General features: G+C 37.5%; 1 protein-coding gene and 1 pseudogene across 1 annotated transcript in view; both read right to left on the bottom strand.

Annotated features, from left to right (window-relative positions):
• Positions 1 to 19817, bottom strand: part of XPR1 (xenotropic and polytropic retrovirus receptor 1) — a 218168-nt gene that overhangs the window by 114309 nt on the left and 84042 nt on the right. The gene's annotated exons all lie outside the window — the stretch shown is intronic.
• Positions 5864 to 9269, bottom strand: LOC123584911 (annotated as a pseudogene).

The following is a 19817-nucleotide window of genomic DNA, read 5'->3' as shown; positions in this document are numbered from 1 at the left end:
ACGATACTATCATTACATTGGTTTCTATATTTATAAGGATCCCAGCTCATATCCCCAGACTTATGGGCGACACATTTATTCCCCTTAGACATTAACTCTTCCTTTCTCCTTCCTCCATGATGGAAACAAATTTCAACAGTCTATATGAAAGATGAGCTCAACAACCCCTTATACATTTAAAATTATAGACATGCTGATGAAATTTATTTCAGTGATTACTGCTATCTGCTTTTTCTATTTTACAGGAAAGAGGGTCTGCCACTGCAAATTGAACTATTGGTTCATTTAAATTATTCTACCTCTGAAAGTAACCTATATTTAATTTTCTAGGAAATGTATAAAACATCAATACATTGTTGTACAATGTTATTGTACATCAATACAATAACTATAATATTATGGAAGAATACACAAAATTTCAAAACGCTATCAGCAGGTTTGGCTGTTTTATAAGTAAATCTTGCTTTCCTTACAAAGTAAATCTACTAATATAAAATATGTCTTAAATTTTTAAACAGTGGCAGATAAAAGATATGGATTAAAAGAAGCTTCAAAGAGGGGCGCCTGGGTGGCGCAGTCGGTTGGGCGTCCGACTTCAGCCAGGTCACGATCTCGCGGTCCGTGAGTTTGAGCCCCGCATCAGGCTCTGGGCTGATGGCTCAGAGCCTGGAGCCTGTTTCCGATTCTGTGTCTCCCTCTCTCTCTGCCCCTCCCCCGTTCATGCTCTGTCTCTCTCTGTCCCAAAAATGAATAAACGTTGAAAAAAAAAAAAAATTAAAAAAAAAAGAAGCTTCAAAGAAATAGCTTCAGTTTTCTGTAAAAATTAGAAACTTACATTTTCTAATACATTCCATTCCAAGTATTATTTATTAGGTACTGATATGAAAGGCATCTTTTGAATGACAGGCCTTATTAGAAAAGCTATACCAAAGAGTTCCTCTATTTACTAACAGCATGAAAATTTGGTCATAATGATCTCAAATTAAGGAAGTTACTAATGATCAGACAAAAAATACATAAATGAATAAGGTATGCCTGTAACTTGTAGGTTAACAATTATAAAAAATATAGGCATACGGATCAGAAATTAAAAAAATAATAGTTTTTAATCACAGACAACATAATGTGTATGTACTATATCCTCAGAAATCTACAAAAGCAGTGCTATTACTAATAAGTTAACGAGGTTTTAGATTATAAGGACAATATACAAAATTCAATTGTATTTCAACATTCTAGCAATAATTATTCTAGAATAGTATCATCTATGATAGCATCGAAAGTATGAAATGCTTAGGGACAGACTGAGCAAAATATGTGCAAGATCTGTACATAAAAGTGTGGAAAACAGAAACTATTTGGAAAACTAAAAATGTTAAAAAAGACAAAGTAAACAAGACTTAAATAAGTGGAGAAATACTACATGTTCATGAACTACGATGTTCAACATTGTTAATGTGTCAATTCTCACCAAAATGATCTGTGGATTTAATGCAGTCCCAATCAAAATCCCAGCACGGTCTCTTTGGGGTTTTGTTTGTTTTTACAAAATTTGACAGGATTTTAAAATTTATTTGGAAATGCAATAAACCTAGAATAGCCAAACAATTTTGAAAATGAAGAAAAAAACTGAAGATTTACACTGTCCAATTTCAAGACTTACTATGATGCAATAGTAATGAAAACAAGCATTACACGGGCATAAGGATAAACCCTGTGGAGTATAACACAGAGCACAGAAAGAGGTCGGCATATGTATGGTCACTTGGTTTTCTACAAAGATGCCAACGTAATTCAATCCTTCCTGTATATATTTGCAAACATACGTGAGAAGGAAACACATTACTCTATGTTATTCTTCTGGAAGTAATAGGATTAGAACGTGTAAAGGCTTACTTTTCCCTGATTAGTAACTATTAAATCCACATAGAAAGGTATCTCACTGTTTCATTTTCTCTATGTTTAGCAATTAGTTCCTCTCCTTTGGGAGCTGGAAAGCAATCAGCTATGCACCACAGAAATACAGCTGGCTTTTCTTTTATTTAATATAGATGAAGGTAGGGGAAGTGAGTATACTCTGAATGCGTAAGAAAAAAACCCTGTCAAACAGGAGCTTTAAAAAATGTTTTATTCTAGATTTAAAATGAGAAGAAAAATCAAAATGACAGAAAATATTATGCTGTTAAAGAATCCATAATATATCTTTGGAATGAAAGAAAATCAGCTTGTGACTGTAACCAGAGTCAAAATGTGTTGTTGTTTTTTAAAAATAAGATCATTTCCTTATTAAACTGGATTGGGGACAAAGGGGAAAAAGAACAAAAAGTTTCAAAATAAAAGGAAAAATTTAAATTACTCCTATTTCTTGGAAAAACATTTTCAAGAAAATTTTGACAAGTATTATGATTCACAGGAGCTTTCCAATATTTAATAAACATTATATTTGTTATGCCTATAATGTCCCTCTTTGAAACAGAATTGAGTATTGGTATTTTTAGACATGAGAGCTCCCAGCAATGGAATTCAAAAGAATATACTATTCCCTCAAATCTTCATTTGTCCTTTTTAACTAAGATCTGTTTTTAATATAAGGATGAAAGTGACAATACTAAAGAATATAACAGCCTTGAAGTTAAAGCCAGTGTTAAAAGTTTTTTCTTTCACCAACCCTGATTACATTAAGTAGGGTAGATATTTTTATTTTCTTTAAAAAGGCCAAAGGGGAGAAAAGGAGAGGAGAAAGGAGTATTTAATGAATGCCGTTCTGTGCAAGACACAGAGGTGTTCTGCTGAATGTTTAACAATCAGCACTTGGGTGTGTGTGTGTGCGTGTGTGTGTGTGCATGAAATGTGTGTTTGTTATAAATATTGAAGGCTATAGGAAATAATTTAAAAATTATAATAAAATATACAATAGTCTTTATTGTAAATTTCATAAAGCCAGCTTACTCTCACAGAATGCTCTTCTGATTTCGCCAAACTCATGAGAAGCCAACCAAGGGTTGCAACTGATGGAGTGTAACTCCAATCTAAATGTTATTTGATATTTTCATTTAAAGAATAAAAGGAAAGTGAAACAACAATGACGTATGTCATAACCTCATTCGTTCATCAATGATATCAGCAACTTCTTTGCTGAATTAGATAACACATGCATACCTTGGAGATATTGATGGTTTGGATCCAGACCACTGCAATAAAACAAATACTGCAAAAAAGTGAGTCAAATGAATGTTTTGCTTTCCCAGTGCATATAAAAGTTATGTTTAGGGGTGCCTGGGTGGCTCAGTCAAATAAGTGTCTGACTTCGGCTCAGGTCATGATCTTTCTGCTCATGAGTTCAAGTTCAGATGTCTGCACAGAGCCTAGAGCCTGCTTTGGATTCTGTGTCTCCCTCTCTGCCCCTCCCCCACTCTCGCAAGTACACTTTCTCTAAAATAAACATTAAAAAATTTAAAAAGTTATGTTTATACTACACTGTAGTCCACTAAATGTGCAATAGCATAATGTCTTTAAAAAACCCAATATAGTGGCGCAGTCGGTTAAGCGTCCGACTTCAGCCAGGTCACGATCTCGCGGTCCGTGAGTTCGAGCCCCGCGTCGGGCTCTGGGCTGATGGCTCAGAGCCTGGAGCCTGTTTCCGATTCTGTGTCTCCCTCTCTCTCTGCCCCTCCCCCGTTCATGCTCTGTCTCTCTCTGTCCCAAAAATAAATAAAACGTTGAAAAAAAAAATTAAAAAAAATAAATAAAAAAAAATAAAAAACCCAATATACATACATCTTAATTAAAAAATACTTTATGGGGCACCTAGGTGGCTCAATTAGTTAAACGTCTGACTCTCGATTTTGGCTCAGGTCATGATCTCATGGTTGTTGAGATCGAGCCATGCGTTGGGCTCTGAGCTGAGCATGGAGCCTGCTTGAGATTTTCGTTCTCCTTCTCTCTCTCCCTACCCTGCCCCTGCTCACGCTCCTTCTGTCTCTCTTAAAATAAATAAACATTTTTAAAAGTACTTTATATGCTGGGGAACCTGGGTGGCTTAGTCAGTTAAGCGTCCAACTTTGGCTCAGCTCAGAGCCTGGAGCCTGCTTCGGATTCTGTGACTCTCTCTCTCTCTCTCTCTCTGCCCTTCCCCCACTTGTGCGCTCTCTCTCTCAAAGATAAATTAATTAATTAAAAAATATATGCTAAAAAATGTTAAACATAAGTTGAGCTTTCAGCAAATGGTATCATTTTGCCGATAGAGGATCTTGCCTCAGTGTTGATGGTTGCTGACTGATCAGGATGGTAGCTGCTGAAGGTTGGGACGCTCAGGCAAATTTTTTTTTTAGGCCAATTAAACTAATTTTATTCAGAGTAAGTTTATATATTCAATTACAATATTAACACTCTCTAGAGAGATTTTCTAGAGACAATAAATGTAAAATTTAAGAGGTAGAAATCTATTTAGTCTTTTATAGACCACATATTACAGAACTTGCAAATGAAAATTTACACATATAGAAATGATGACAATACTTAAAGGGTGAGGATTTCCATACTGAAACCCATAAGATGTCATATTTTAAACACACATGTTTCAAAAAGGGAGAAACATTTTTTTTTTTTTTTTTTCCTGGTGCAAAAAAGGTGATTTTATTAAAGCATGGGGACAGGACCCATAGGCAGAGGCTGGTAATAAATTTGGGAGCTGGGGAAGGTAAAATCAAAAAAGGGAGAAACTTTTAATAATTTAGCACAAAATCAAATTACATAGGTGGTACATCCCAGAAAACACTACTTTAAACATGGATACCTGGATCAAAATTCGTTTGGTAGCTTTTAATCAAAAATGAAACATGCTTTTATGTAAAATATAAAGTACTTTTAAATGTTTCTAGAAAAGTCTCTTTGTTACAGTTAAAGTACTAACTTCATCATCTGTGCTCAGCCTCACCTATACACACACAACATGAAATCAGGTGCCAACAAAATCCTGAAGGCAGGTTCTCTTAGTTGATGGACACTTAGGTTGGAAACAAGAGCCCTTCGTTGGCAAGCATTAAGAAGAAATAGTGTCAAAACCTGGCTAATCACTTATGAAAACTAAATACTGACATCCCTTTATTTCCTTTATCTTCCATACGCTTTAAACTTTTATGACTGACTGTTTCGAGTGAGGTTTCATGGTGACATTTCTCATGTCTACTGACAGAGCCCTGGGTTTGTTGTACTTGCTGCGGTGAACCCATGAGCATCTCTGTTTGACTTTCTCTGAGCTGTTTGCGAATTTTCTGTTAAGGGGTTTGGGAAGAGTGTGTCTGTGTTCAGCCTTCTAAGATTGCATCTAGCAGCCCCTGTTTTTTGCATTGGGGTAACTGCTATTTGAATTTTTTAACTGCAGCATTTGTACTGTTGCTCTAATAAAGTTTAGTTTGTTTTAACAGCCATGAACAGGGATGGCTATTGCTAACTGTGCTATAACCATTGTAAAAAGTTTTATAGGAGATTTAAAGGTTTTTTTTTTTAATGCTTATTTATGGGGCGCCTGGGTGGCGCAGTCGGTTAAGCGTCCGACTTCAGCCAGGTCACGATCTCACGGTCCGTGAGTTCGAGCCCCACGTCGGGCTCTGGGCTGATGGCTCAGAGCCTGGAGCCTGTTTCCGATTCTGTGTCTCCCTCTCTCTCTGCCCCTCCCCCGTTCATGCTCTGTCTCTCTCTGTTCCAAAAATAAATAAACGTTGAAAAAAAAATTAAAAATAAATAAATAAATAAATGCTTATTTATTTTGAGAGAGAGAGAGAGAGAGAGAGCACGCGCACATGATCAGGGGGAGGGGCAGGGGCAGAGAGGGAGAGAGAGAATCCCAAGTAGGCTCCCTGCTGTCCGTGCAGAGCCCACCATGGGGCTCAATACCATAAGCCACGAGATCATGACCTGAGCTGAAATCAAGACATCATCATTATCCTGTGTTCAACCTCACCCATACACACACAATGTGAAATCAGATGCCAACAAAATTCTCTTCATCTTTTGACAAAATAACCTCTGCTTCACAATATCAAGACTTCAATTATCCAGTCATCTCTGCAGCCCATGGAGGGTCTTTTAACTATACATTCATAATCACACACACATGCCAAACCAAACCTTCAGTGTTCTGCCACAAGAGCGACACCTTACAAAGGAACCTCTTTTAACCAATATTTTCTTGTCCAATCTCAAAGTCATTCTGCACAGAGCAACAGAAACTATTTAAACGCCAAAAAGAGTAAGAGGAAGAACTGGAGGGAAAGGCACATGTGCCATTTGCAAACCCTTAAGCTTTGTGAAGAGTGATCCAAGAATCATCTCTTCTTTCTAATCCAAAAGTCTCCATGCTCGTTCAATATCAGAAGTCCTGGAAAAAGCACAGAAGTGCTTCACTGTTCTGAAGTTATATTCTAGCGTCTCACTGAGAGAAAACAGCTGGCCAACACATCAGGCCATGTAGTGGTCCTGATTAGAATGGTCTTTGTCTCTCTCCATACAGCCTCTGTAAGAGATTCAATTCTTTTTCCTATCTCCAGGCTTTACTGAAAATTTCAGCTGATTATACAATTCAGAACCCAGAAGATTATGACTAAGAGTCTTTCTTGAGGTGCCTGGTTGGCTCAGTCAGTTGAGCATCTGACTTCAGCTCAAGTCATGATCTTGCAGTTTGCGGGTTCAAGCTCCGTGTCAGGCTCTGTGTGGACAGCTCAGAGCCTGAAGCCTGCTTTGGATTCTGTGTCTCCTTCTCTCTCTGCCGCCTCCCCGGCCCCCCCCCCCCCCCCCCCGCACTTGTGCTCTCTCTCTCTCTCTCAAATATAAATAAACATTAAAAAAATGTTTAAAAAAAGTCTTTCTCGTCTTCATTATTCTGACAATAGCAGCATCACCCTGATACTGTCTGTCCTGAAACACTCTCTCAAGTGGTGCTGACTTGTCCTTCAATGGTCTCCTTCATCTGGATCTGGTTGATCTTTATTAGAAAAACCCTGAACTCCCCAGTGAACATGAATGCGTCCCCATCTTTCACCTCCTTCCTTTTGGGACTTTTAACCAGAACTTGTGCTTTGCCACAGGCCAAGGACTCTAAAGCTCTTCTCAGTTCACTGTCTTCTAACCCTGTGGACAGTTTTTTATTTCTTCAAGGGTGAATGGATCCCCTTCATGGAACATGAGAACCACCAGCATGTGGAAGAGGGACACACGGAATCCTTTTCTTCCTTAAACTCTGCTTTTAAAACAGCATGACCTGGGGTGTCTAGGTGGCTCAGCTGGTTATGCGTCCGACTCTTGGTTTTGACTCAGGTTGTGAGATCAAGCCCCACATTGGGTTCTGTGCTGACAATAGGGAGCCTGCTCGGGATTGTCTTTCTGCTCCTCCTCCACTCATGTTTTCTCTCTCAAAATAAATAAATAAACTTTAAAAAAAAGTGCCCCAATTTAGTTTGTCACTGAGGTTTTCAACCATTGTGCTTTCCGAGATAAAATGTCTTAAATATTTCCTGAAGTTTAACCATTTCTGGAGTTAAATGCACTTCCATAGATGAGTGTATTGCCCAGGATCCTATCACAAGTACATTCACTGTTAGACCTATAGAGCATGGGTCATTTTTATTGTGCACATACTGCTTGAAACGAACCATGAGGTCCTTGGAGACCTCCATGTCCTTGAATATGCCTTCTAGCTTGCTGGTGAAAGCAGCATCACGCTCATGCTTTAGTTTTGACAACATAGATTTTTCAGCATCTACTGAGGCACTCTTCCCCACAAGGAGTCTTTTTTGCTGAATGTTTTTCATAAAATGCTTCAACACATTTGAATGAACCTGAATATTATCATGACCTTGTTAAGAATCCTCTCCAGGGGTGCCTGGGTGGCGCAGTCGGTTAAGCGTCCGACTTCAGCCAGGTCACGATCTCGCAGTCCGTGAGTTTGAGCCCCGTGTCAGGCTCTGGGCTGATGGCTCAGAGCCTGGAGCCTGTTTCTGATTCTGTGTCTCCCTCTCTCTCTGCCCCTCCCCCATTCATGCTCTGTCTCTCTCTGTCCCAAAAATAAATAAACGTTGAAAAAAAAAATTAAAAAAAAAAAAAAAAAAAGAATCCTCTCCAGCTCTTCATCTATTGTTTCTTTAACACTCACTCTTAATTTTGAACCAACAAGCTTTGCTATCAATTCTGCAGGCTTATTTGGCCTCTTATTGATAAATGTTTCAAAGGAGTCCTTCATCAAGTTGGAGAACTTCTCATTTCTCTGAAAACACACTTCTATCACATTGCCCATCAGATCCTTAAAATCCATCAGTTCCTGTCTACGTCTAGGTCTATGTCTTTTTTGGGACTGATGACAACTGTTGTCCCAAAAGTCTGGATGTACTTGCTCCAGTGCGGCAGCAGGATTTGCTGCCTGCCCTTCATGTGGCTGAACAGCTGGTACATCTGAATGAGGTCAGGCACTCTGTTCTCATCAAGCAGGTGGTCAAGCCCTTTCTGCAGAATTGCTGTTAAATGTACTCCTAATAGCTGTTTCTCCACATAAGCAATCAGTGGTTTCTGTGTGCTGTGGTCTAAATACATGATTACTTGGGTCTCCTTCTTCCTCTAAACACTTACTGACATGGTTAAGATATTCTGGAACCTCTCTTTCTTGCATTAATCTGTGGCTTTCTGCATCATATAAACAATTAGTTTCTGCCAAGCCAAAAATTTCAAATGGGTCTTAATATACCTGAAGGTCAGAGAGCATACTCAGCTGAGTTCTCAGTAAATTTCAATCCACTGCTTCAATGTTCCTTTCTCATTAAATTAATAGCAAATTTCCATCAATACTTTTACTCAGATGCATTTTTATCACTAATGATCTGCTTTCTAAAAAGTTCCAACCCCATATTCCAGACAGAAGGAAGTGGGGAACTCAGAAATACAAAAATGCAATCCAAAAACAGGAAAATACTTCTGATAATGATCATTTGTCTGCAATGATCTTGCCAGCACACGTTAATCTTCTTTAAAAATAAAACACTATCTAGGCTTCTCTAAATTGAAGGATCTGTGCTTGGACATGATCTTCACAGACCTGGCGCAGCTGTTTGTAGAGCGTTGGAGAAACCTTCTGAGAACAGGTATTTTCAACATCCTGGTAGAGCTCTTCCAGGTTGCATCTGATGGAGGTATCACGCTGTATGGCTTTCACTACCTCATGATGCTTCTGCCAGGTATTCTGAGCACAGCTATCAGGCAATTTAGGTCTGTCTCAGAAATTTTTGATCACTAGTTTCTTGGAGGGGCCACCACCCCTAGGTTGGAGGTGATAGCCATGGCGAGGAATGCAGGCTTGGTGAAGCTGTTGGTGTGCCCAATGAGTGCCAAGAGGTTGCCCTCTCTGGGGGTATCATTGGCCAGGAATGCAGCCAGGAAGCAGTGGCTTCCACCACACCCTGCTGGCTGCCCAACCACCACCTCCCAGCCAGCTCAGACAATTCTTTTTTTTTTTTTTTTTTAATGTTTGTTTATTTTTGAGAGACAGAGCGTGAGTGGGGGAGGGACAGAGAGAGAGAGGGAGACACAGAATCAGAAGCAGGCTCCAGGCTCTGAGCTGTCAGCACAGAACCTGACACAGGGCTCAAACCCACCAACCCTGAGATCATGACCTGAGGCAACGTCCAATGCTTAACCGACTGAGCCACCCAGGCTCAGACAATCCTTAAAATAAGAAGACGACAATGAAGTTTGCTGCATTGATTGACCCTTCCTTTAACAAATGATTCTTCTGTAGCATATGATGCATTTTACCCACAGGAGGACTTTCAAAATTGGAGTCAATCTTCCCAAGCCTTGCCACTGTTTTTTATCAACTATGCTTATGTAATATTCTAACCCCCCCCCCTTTTTTTGTCATTTCAACAAAATTCATAGCATCTTCACCAGGAGTAGATTCCATCTCAAGAAACCACTGTCTTTGCTCATCCATGAGAAGTAACTCTTCATCCATTAAAGTTTTATCATGAAATTGCAGTAATTCAAACATAATGAAAAAGTTCAAAATATCACAAAAATTATCAAGATGTGACACAGAGACATGAAGTGAGCAAATGCTACTGGAAAAAAATAGTGCCAATAAAATTCCTGGATTCAGGGTCACCACAAAGCTTCAATTTGTAAAAAACACAGTATCTGTGAAGCTCAATAAAATGAAGTGCAATAAAACGAGGTATGCCTGTAGTTTACAATATTTCATCAACTTCTGAGTTACTAACAATAACAAGCCAACAGACCCAACAAACTTTTAAGTTTAATCTACTTTATTGGTATTTTTCTATCACTTTGTTACATCTAGACAACCATCAAAACAATAAATCAGTATTTTTCATAAATAAATCAAAAAAATAAAATAATACCAATTTCTGTGGTATAAATACTATCATGCAGATTTCAAGGTACCAATGTAAATGCACTGAACACAGAGTTGGGAAGAGGTATGCAACAGCACATCATTATATGGTATTTCACCATACAGACATAATAGACATATTGTACGATGTAGCCAAATAATTAGGACGTGACTGGTTCAGCATTATTTTTGCTTTTAACATAATTTAAAGTTTGTATCATTCAATTTTTAATGACGGCTGTGTTTAACAATCAGCTCATAAGATCTCTAAAGTTTTAACAACTGGCTCTTATGAAGGGGTGCAAGCCAGTTCCAGTACACTACTGGCTGGATCTCACGTAAATGTTTCACAAACAAGGGAACTAAAACTTAGCAGTGATTTGTTTAGGATCACATAGTAGGTAAACAGTAACTCTCCGATTCAAGGTGGTATATGACTGACTCTACATTTGTGCTGTATCATACTAGGTTATCAAAGATATAATTTATACCAAACCTCATTAAAATTCATATAAGGATGTTTTTCTTTGCAAATGTTTAAGCGGAAACCTGTTTCTGTTGTGCTTTTGATTTCAAAGAACAGACACTATAATCACTTTACATAAGGGAGAGTTTGCTGCATGGACACAGGGTTTTGGTCAAAAAGCCAGGGACCCACCCACAGAAATCTTAACAGAGATGTGCTCCTTGGGAAGTAGAAAGCCACAGCAACCGTGGGATTGGCCAGTCTTATCTCTTAATGGCTATAAAATCTCTATTTTTCTGTGTACATGTGTTTACTCCATACACACATTATCTCATTGTTTCTGCCCTGCAGATTTCAAAGTCAGAATAATATTTCTGTAATGTCTCATATTTAATTAGCAATAAAGCCTTCCCTATTAACTTATTAAAAAAACTTCACTATCCAAATTTAAGATAACTTATTCATTATCTACTGAATGACAGTAAGTGCTAAAGAAACAATAAATAATCCCTATACTTAAGAACCCTAAAATTCTAACAATGAAGACAAACTTCATTATTAAATAATGGGTTGATCTGTATGGGCTAAAAAGTAAAAAGAAACAATCCACTACCAAATGAATGGATAAGAGCTTTCAACAATAGCTCTTACTTTTTTTTTATGGGATAATTTTTAACATTTTCTGAAAACCAGTGCTTATCCTGATAGCCAGTGAAGATAAAAGTTGTTCATAGGCAGCTACAATAATCCACTGAGGCAAAAATGTTACAATTACTAGTATTCTTAAAAAAAAAAAAAGTATACCAATTTCTAAGTTTTGGATTCAGGCAATGTAATTATATAATATTTAGATTCCTTGATCAGATCTATCTACTAAATAGGTTGTAAGTGAAGACAGAGTTGTTGCAAATATTAAATAAGCATGTACTGATTATTCATAATTAAGAACAAAGGATCACTTGTCATAAAAATAATACAATTAGATTTCAATTTAAGTGAACTATAAAAATCATGAAGCTGATTTCAATCATACTACATAAAATAAATGTAATTTAAAGTCAGTTCGAAAAATGGGCATGTTATATACAAGGCAACAAATTTTTAAAAAAATTTTTTAATGTTTATTTTTGAGAGAGAAACACAGAGTGTGAGCAGGGGAGGGGTAGAGAGAGAGGGTGACACAGAATCTGAAGCAGGCTGCAGGCTCTGAGCTGTCAGCACAGAGCCTGATGTGGCACTCGAACTCACAAACCATGAGATCACGACCTGAGTCGAAGTCGGACACTCAACCAACTAAGCCACCCAGGCTCCCCATAAGGCAACAAATTTTTAAGTAATTCCTGTACTCATGTCCCTCACCACTCCTCCCAAACAATTCCCCTTTCAGGGGTTAATGAAGCTTACCCAAAGAAATGTATTAAAGAATAGCTCGGTTCTAGCAAGATCTAGTTTTTGTTTGTTTAGAGGGGAAGAAAATAGTTTTTTAAGTGTCCTATTAAAAAAAACAAGCAATCAACGTTTTGGTTTTGAGTAAGATGTAAGCATATGCCATCTGTCTCTCCCACTGAATTCATCTGTAAAACCTAAACAGAATGCATGCAGCAGTTATTTGAAGGCTCTGAAAGGTAAATAGGATCAGACAGTTTGCCGGAAAAAAACAGAATTTGAAGTAGCAGCAAAGCAGCCATCAGTTTGGCAATTTTTTCCTTATTTTTTTTTTTTTTTTTTTTTAATTTTTTTTTCAACGTTTATTTATTTTTGGGACAGAGAGAGACAGAGCATGAACGGGGGAGGGGCAGAGAGAGAGGGAGACACAGAATCGGAAACAGGCTCCAGGCTCTGAGCCATCAGCCCAGAGCCCGACGTGGGGCTCGAACTCACGGACCGCGAGATCGTGACCTGGCTGAAGTCGGACGCTTAACCGACTGCGCCACCCAGGCGCCCCAATTTTTTCCTTATTGATAACCATTGGCCTAGACTCAATGACACCCCCAAACCCAAAAGTGGCCATCAGCGCAGACAGACTGAGCTCCAAACAGCCTGTAAATCTGACTTGAGGAAAAGAAAAGGGATCTCTTAACACTCAGTGGAGAGAATCTCTCTTTTTTTTTCTTTTATCCATTTTCTTACACCCTAGACCCTAAGAAATTCTGTGGTAGTGGTGGCAATGACAATGGTAAGAACAGGGACTTGCAGAGGCTAAAACACTAAGGTAGGGAAGGATTTCAGCTCAGGTCATGATCTCACAGTTCATGAGATCAAGCTCCATGCTGACAGCACAGAGCCTTCTTGGGATTCTCTCTCTGCCCCTCCCCCACTCGAGCTCATTCTCTCACTCTCCCAAAATAAATAAACAACAACAAAACGCAAAAGGAAACAATCAAGTATAAATATAACAAAATATACATAGATCTGTAGCTTTAAAACTATAAACCATTGATGAAATATATAAAAAAAGACCTAAATAGAGAGACTTACCACAGGTCATAGATCGGAACACTAAACAGTAAAGGGGTCAACTTTCCCTAAATTGATCCATAGACTTAACATACTTCCAAATCAATATGCCAGGGGGATTTTTTTGTACATATAGATAAACTGAGTCTAAACTTTATATGGAAAAGCAAAAGAACTAGAAAAACCATTAAATTTCTGAAGAAGAACAATAAAGTCAGAGAAAGCACAGTATCTGATTGTAAGACATTGTCCATAGTACGGTATTGGTAAAAGGACAAACAGCAACATAATGCAATAAAACAGGACAGAGTCCAGAAATAGACCCTCAAAAATAAGGCCCATTGATTCTTGACAAAGGTGCAAAGACAATTCAAAAGAGAAAATAGAGTCTTCCAGCAAATTATATTAGAACAAGTGAACATCCATATGTAAGAAAATGAACTGGTCTAAAGCTCACACCTTCTATAAAAATTAACTCAAATGAGATGACAGAACTAAATGTAAAACTGCAAAACTTTTAGAAGAAAATAAAGGAGAAAATCTTTGTGACCAGAAGTTAGGCACAGAGTTCCTAGAGATGACACCAAAGTGAAAAAACTGAAAAACTGGACTTCACCAAAATTAAAAACTTTTGCTATGCAAAAGAACACTGTTAACAGAATGACAAGACAAGCTACAGACTGAGAGAAGTATCTGCAGTGCACATAATCAACAAAGGACTTATATTCAGAATACATAAGGAACTTTCAGCACTCAACAGGAAGGATACAGACAGCACAAATAAAAAATGGACAGAAGACTAGGAAACAGAGATGGCAATTGAAAAGATGCTCAATACCATTAGCCACAAGAGAAATGCAAAATAAAAACCACAGTGATGAAAATGTTCTGAACTTAAGATTGTGGTGATGCTTGCACAACTCTGACCTAAAAACATCAAAATTGTTCACTTTGTGTAATTTTGTGTTCTGTGAATTATAATGAAGACTCTAAGAAAGAACTACAATGAGATACCATTTATTTATACACATATTAGAATGGCTAAAATAAAAAAAATACCATATCAAGTGTTGGTGAGGATGCAGAACAAATGGAACTCCTATGTTGCCAATGGAAATACAAAAGAGCCGCTCTGGAAAACAGTTGGGCAGTTTCTTACAAAGCTAAATCAGACTTAACAAATGACCCAGCAATCCCACTCCTGAGTATCTAGAGAAATAAAAAACTTATATTCACACAAAAACCTGTAATAAAAGGAATGAGTTATTGTTAAAGTAACAACTTGTAAGTCACAGGACTTACACTGTATGAAAGAAGCCAGTATCAAAAAGTTACATACATATTATTCTATTTATGTAGAATAAACTATATAGATGGGAAAAAGACAAAAAAACAAAACTATAGAGATGGGAAACAGGGGTTATGTGTAGGAAGAAAGTGGGACTGCAAAGAGACAGCTCAAGGATTCTGGGGTGACAGAACTACACTGTACCCTGATTGTGGTGGTGACTATACAGATTGATACATATGTTAAAATTCATAGAACTATACACCCCCAAAAAGTAAACCTTACTGTATGTTTTAATGTTTACTTATTTTTGAAAGAGGGAAGGAGAGCACAAACAGGGAGGGGAAGGGACAGAGAGAGAGGGAGACACAGAATCTGAAGCAGGCTCCAGGCTCCTAGCTGTCAGCACAGAGCCCGATGCAGGGCTCGAACCCACAAACCGTGAGATCGTGACCTGAGCCAAAGTCGGATGCTTAACTGACTGAGCCACCCAGGTGCCCCATCCTTACTGTATGTTAACGTAAAAAATAAAATTTAAAATGTCAACAATCAAATAACAGTATCAATTTATATTATCATGATTGCAAGAGGCCATTTCCCAGCAAGGAGAGACATGAAACAAAAAGGAAGAATATAATTTTTATCAAATCATTTGTTTTATAAAATGCCATTTTAGGTTATAAGCTGAATTTCCTCCAGTCTTACCAGCCTGTAAGTGTATTAGTGATAACACCCACGTTTACAACCGGTTGCCCTTACTTGCATAATATCTCATATCTCCTTTCGGTCTCCACTCCCCCTGGACCCCAGTTATTTGTGAGAGGTTTTCTTAACATCCTGTTCTTATTTCGTTAATGTCTGATTCTTATAGTCACTTAAGGGAAGTACTTCACTATTGCTAATGCTGACTTTCCAAATCTGAAAATCCTTAAAATAAAAATATGTTTCTTTAGTCCTCAATACATAAGAGACATGCTAGGTTCTTGCAGAGGTGAGGAGAATGCCCTGTCACTATAGTTACTTCAGGTTCCTTGAATGTGCCATGCTCTCAACTCTAGATCCTGAAAAAGGTTCTTCCCTCGACTTGAAAAACTTCCCCACCTTTATCCTAGCTAATTTATCCTCCAAATGTTAGCGTTAAAACTTTAATACCTTAGACAACATTCTCTGATCCTCTCAGATTTTGTTAAATTCCCTTGTCATATTAGTCTATAGCACTCTGTATTTCTTCTTCACAATGCTTACATACTTTTAATTACTTATTCAAACTCACTGTTGAGTTATAGACTCCATGAGGATAGGGCAAGTATCTATTTTGTTCATTGCTATGTCTAGTATATGGTAGGCACACATGACTGACTGGTTCCTGTATATCTTGAGAGGTAATGATCTATCCCTGGAAGTGTGAAGACTGCATGACCATCTCAGTCATAATGCAAAAGGGATTCATGCAAGGGATGGGAGGTGAAACTAGAAGACCTTCAAAATCCTCTGAAACATCTTACAATAGTGTGAATTACAAAATTTCACCTAATAAGAATACAATGGAACATACACTAAAACTATTCTGAACAGGAGCGCCTGGTGGCTCAGTCAGTTGAGCATCCAGTTCTTGATTTTGGTTCAAATCATGATCCCAGGGTCGTGGGATCAAGCCTCGCATTAGGCTCTATGCTGAGCCTACTTAGGATTCTTTCTCTCCTGCCCCTCTCCCTAACTTGGGCTCTCTCTCCCTAAAATTAAAAAAAAAAAAATTAAAATTAAAATTAAACTATTCTGACCATAATTTATTCTTTACTACCTTATTTATAAATCAATTTTTAAAACTGCAATGCCTCAGAGTTATTAACAGTTAAGATAACTAATATAAATTAATGTAATTAATATCATTATATTGTAGATGAAGGTAATCATTAAGAGGGAGTTCAAGTGAAGAGAATGTCAGCTGACCAGCTCTCACCACTTGATCAGTCAATAAAATATTTAATAACTATAGATAAATCAAAGACTTCAAGCTTTGGTTAGACATAGTATTAGCACCAAATATACCTAAAAGATGTTTGAAATAAAAATTCTGAACAATATTTAAAAATTTAAAGGCCCAAGCTCAATCTTGTCTACCCAACTGAATTAACAGATGCTGCCTGTTTTTGTTTGCAATACATACCATTTCAAAAAATTAATTATTTAGCTAATATTTTCTTTCTTATGAAATCTGGTGTTAATTGGAAATCAATTTTTCTTAAGTTTAAACAAGTTAAATGTCTAGAGAGCCACAATGTAATACCCAAATCTGTTTCAAATTATTTAAAAAGACACTATTTGATCACTTTTCAAATAGACTTGGACTATTAAATACAGAACAGATACATTCTGTCTGACAATATGTATTTCTGAATTCAAGTGGGTTTTTGCAATTCAACAGACATTATTCAATAAAGTCACACTAAAAACATATTGAGATCAAATCTCCCTTATGAGTAATCAAGGGACCTAAATTGCATCTCTGTCATTCCTCACTGGCTCATTACCAACAAGGATCTCAAGATCCTTAACTAGTAACATCTACAAAAACCAAATAAATAAAAGTTACAAGTTTCCAGTAAAGGTCACATTCTAAGGTTTATCTTCTTTGTGCTTCAACTTCCCTTCTAACAGAGAGGGGCACTGCTGATTAAATAATTTTTTGTTTATTTATTTATTTTGAGAGAGCAAGAACAGGGGAGGGTGGAGAAGGAGAGGTAGAGAGAATCCCAAGCAGGCTCTGCACTGTTAGTACAGAGCCCAAAGCAGGAGTCAAAATCGTGAACCATAAGATCATGACCTGAACTGACATTAAGAGTTGATGCTTAACCCATTGAGCCACTCAGGCACCCCTGATTAAATACTTCTTTTTGCAATTCACCAATGACATCCTTATTGTTGCTAAGACAGACCCTTTTCAGTCCATATCTTCTAAGAATCCTCTGCTGCATTTCACAATACTGACCACTCATATTTCTTGACACCATATCTCTCATCTTGGTTTCCAAAATACTAATCTTCAGGGTTGGTTCTTCCTACTAAAATCTACCATCTATATGAGGAAAACATCAAAATCTTTATCTCTGGCCTATATTGAGATCTAGACTTATACACCATGCTGAACATCTGCCCATTACCTGTCCCCAAAGACCCTGGATTTAATTTACCCGAAACTGAATTTGGCAACTTAGAAGTGTACTGGAATCAAGATTACCCAACTTGAAATCCTGGCCCCACCACTTTCTTATTAAATGTCTGACCATGGAAAAAATACTCCAAATCTTTCTTTGACTGTTTCTCTCATCTATAAAATAGGAGTAATTATAACTAACCTACACCTATAAGTTACATTTTATAATGGTGAATAAAATCAAGGTCTGAAATGGTCAATCCTTATCTCACCGTGGAGATTTATTTTATGTTGAAATATGACCTGTATGGCAATGGATTTGCAAAACCAAAAAATTACAGCACTTCTAAGAATCAAAGATGTAATTTTCACACCACCACATTTTAGCGACATTTCTGTTACCAGTGAATTCTGTTATCAGTGAAGTATACATCTTATCATTTTTTTGAAAAGTTGATATTAAATTGATAATAACTAAGGAATATTAAAGTAGATACTGCCTCTCAACATAATGATTATTTCATTCACTATTTAGTCTTTATTTGGGGTTTAGCAAATCAAGTGGTATTTAGTTTAGATAAGTACTGTTTGTCTTGTTATCATAATACTTCAACTAGCAGCAGCAGCATGTGTAAAAGAAACCACATTTATTTAAGCTCTTTAAAGTGAATCTGTGATTTAATTAAAAGCTTCTTATTCAAAATTTTGCCAATCCCAGTCCCTAGCACCTACAAACGCTTACTTTCCCCTTCAAAGTATGCTGCATTATGGTTTTTGCAAGTCCCAGGTACTTTCACCTTGGTAAGCCACTACCTCTATTTTTAAAAATATTGAAAATTACATTTTATATCTGCATTAGTATAAAGATGAATATAATCCGGGTTGGGTTCATTATTACATATTCATTATTCCTATATTAATTCTTCTTTTGATTTTAAAATAAATTAAAATTGAAACTTTTCTGCAGGCTCCTAAGAGAACTGTGGGCCCTAGGTACTGTGCTCACAGTGCCTAGAGGATAAATTAGCCCTGCTTCAAGATCCTGCTAAAATGCCCACTCTCCTAGATATTCACTCATCTCTTCCCAAACTTCCTCAAGGCCAAATGTCACCTTCTTACTCTCACAGCACTTGATTCTCTTCTTCTCTGTAACATTTATCTCACTGAATTAGTTAAGAATCTTCTTCCACCTCCTATGGATCATGGCTTATTTTTTTGACCACCTCTCACCTCCAGGATTTGGCACATGATCCTGGTTTTTTTTTGTTTTTTGTTTTTTTTTTCAACGTTTATTTTATTTTTGGGACAGAGAGAGACAGAGCATGAACGGGGGAGGGGCAGAGAGAGAGGGAGACACAGAATCGGAAACAGGCTCCAGGCTCTGAGCCATCAGCCCAGAGCCTGATGTGGGGCTCGAACTCCCGGACCGCGAGATGGTGACCTGGCTGAAGTCGGACGCTTAACCGACTGCGCCACCCAGGCGCCCCTGATCCTGGTTTTTTATTAAACTATGTGTTAATGTATTCAGGAGAGAACCCACTTTTCTTCTTTCCATCTTTGTTTGTAGAAGGAAGAGTAAAATCAGAACTGTTAGAACAGAAAAGACTGATGAATACAAACAGTCACACACAACATCCAGATAGAAAGAGGTTTTTAACCACGTGATATAAGATCATGAAATAGCCAAATGTCTCAAGGCAAGCTAACTACTACTCCTAGTTGATAAAGTATCAGGATGATCTTATGAGAAGTTGTAAATTCAGTGTAATATAGAAAACTGAAGATGACATTAGACGGCCAAGGCTTAATGAATATAGAACAAAGAGGAGATTCCAGAGGAATTGAAGACAGGTAAGAGGAAAAAAGGAGGAGATCATTTTACTTAACATCTTTCTGAAAAGGACTATATTATATCATTTAATCTCTAAGCAGATGGGAGGAGTAGGTTCTTAAGAGGCAGGGGCTCTTAAAAAGGAATAAAATGAAAGTAGTTCCAGCCTACTACAAGGAAGTAAAAGCAGTTCCTTTTGTGAACTCATACTAGAGAAGACAACTA

This window comes from Leopardus geoffroyi, chromosome C3, assembly GCF_018350155.1.
Source record: "Leopardus geoffroyi isolate Oge1 chromosome C3, O.geoffroyi_Oge1_pat1.0, whole genome shotgun sequence".
In the NCBI taxonomy this organism is placed as follows: domain Eukaryota; kingdom Metazoa; phylum Chordata; class Mammalia; order Carnivora; family Felidae; genus Leopardus; species Leopardus geoffroyi.
Note: the sequence above shows the minus strand (reverse complement) of the source record. Positions and strands in the feature narration are given on the sequence as shown.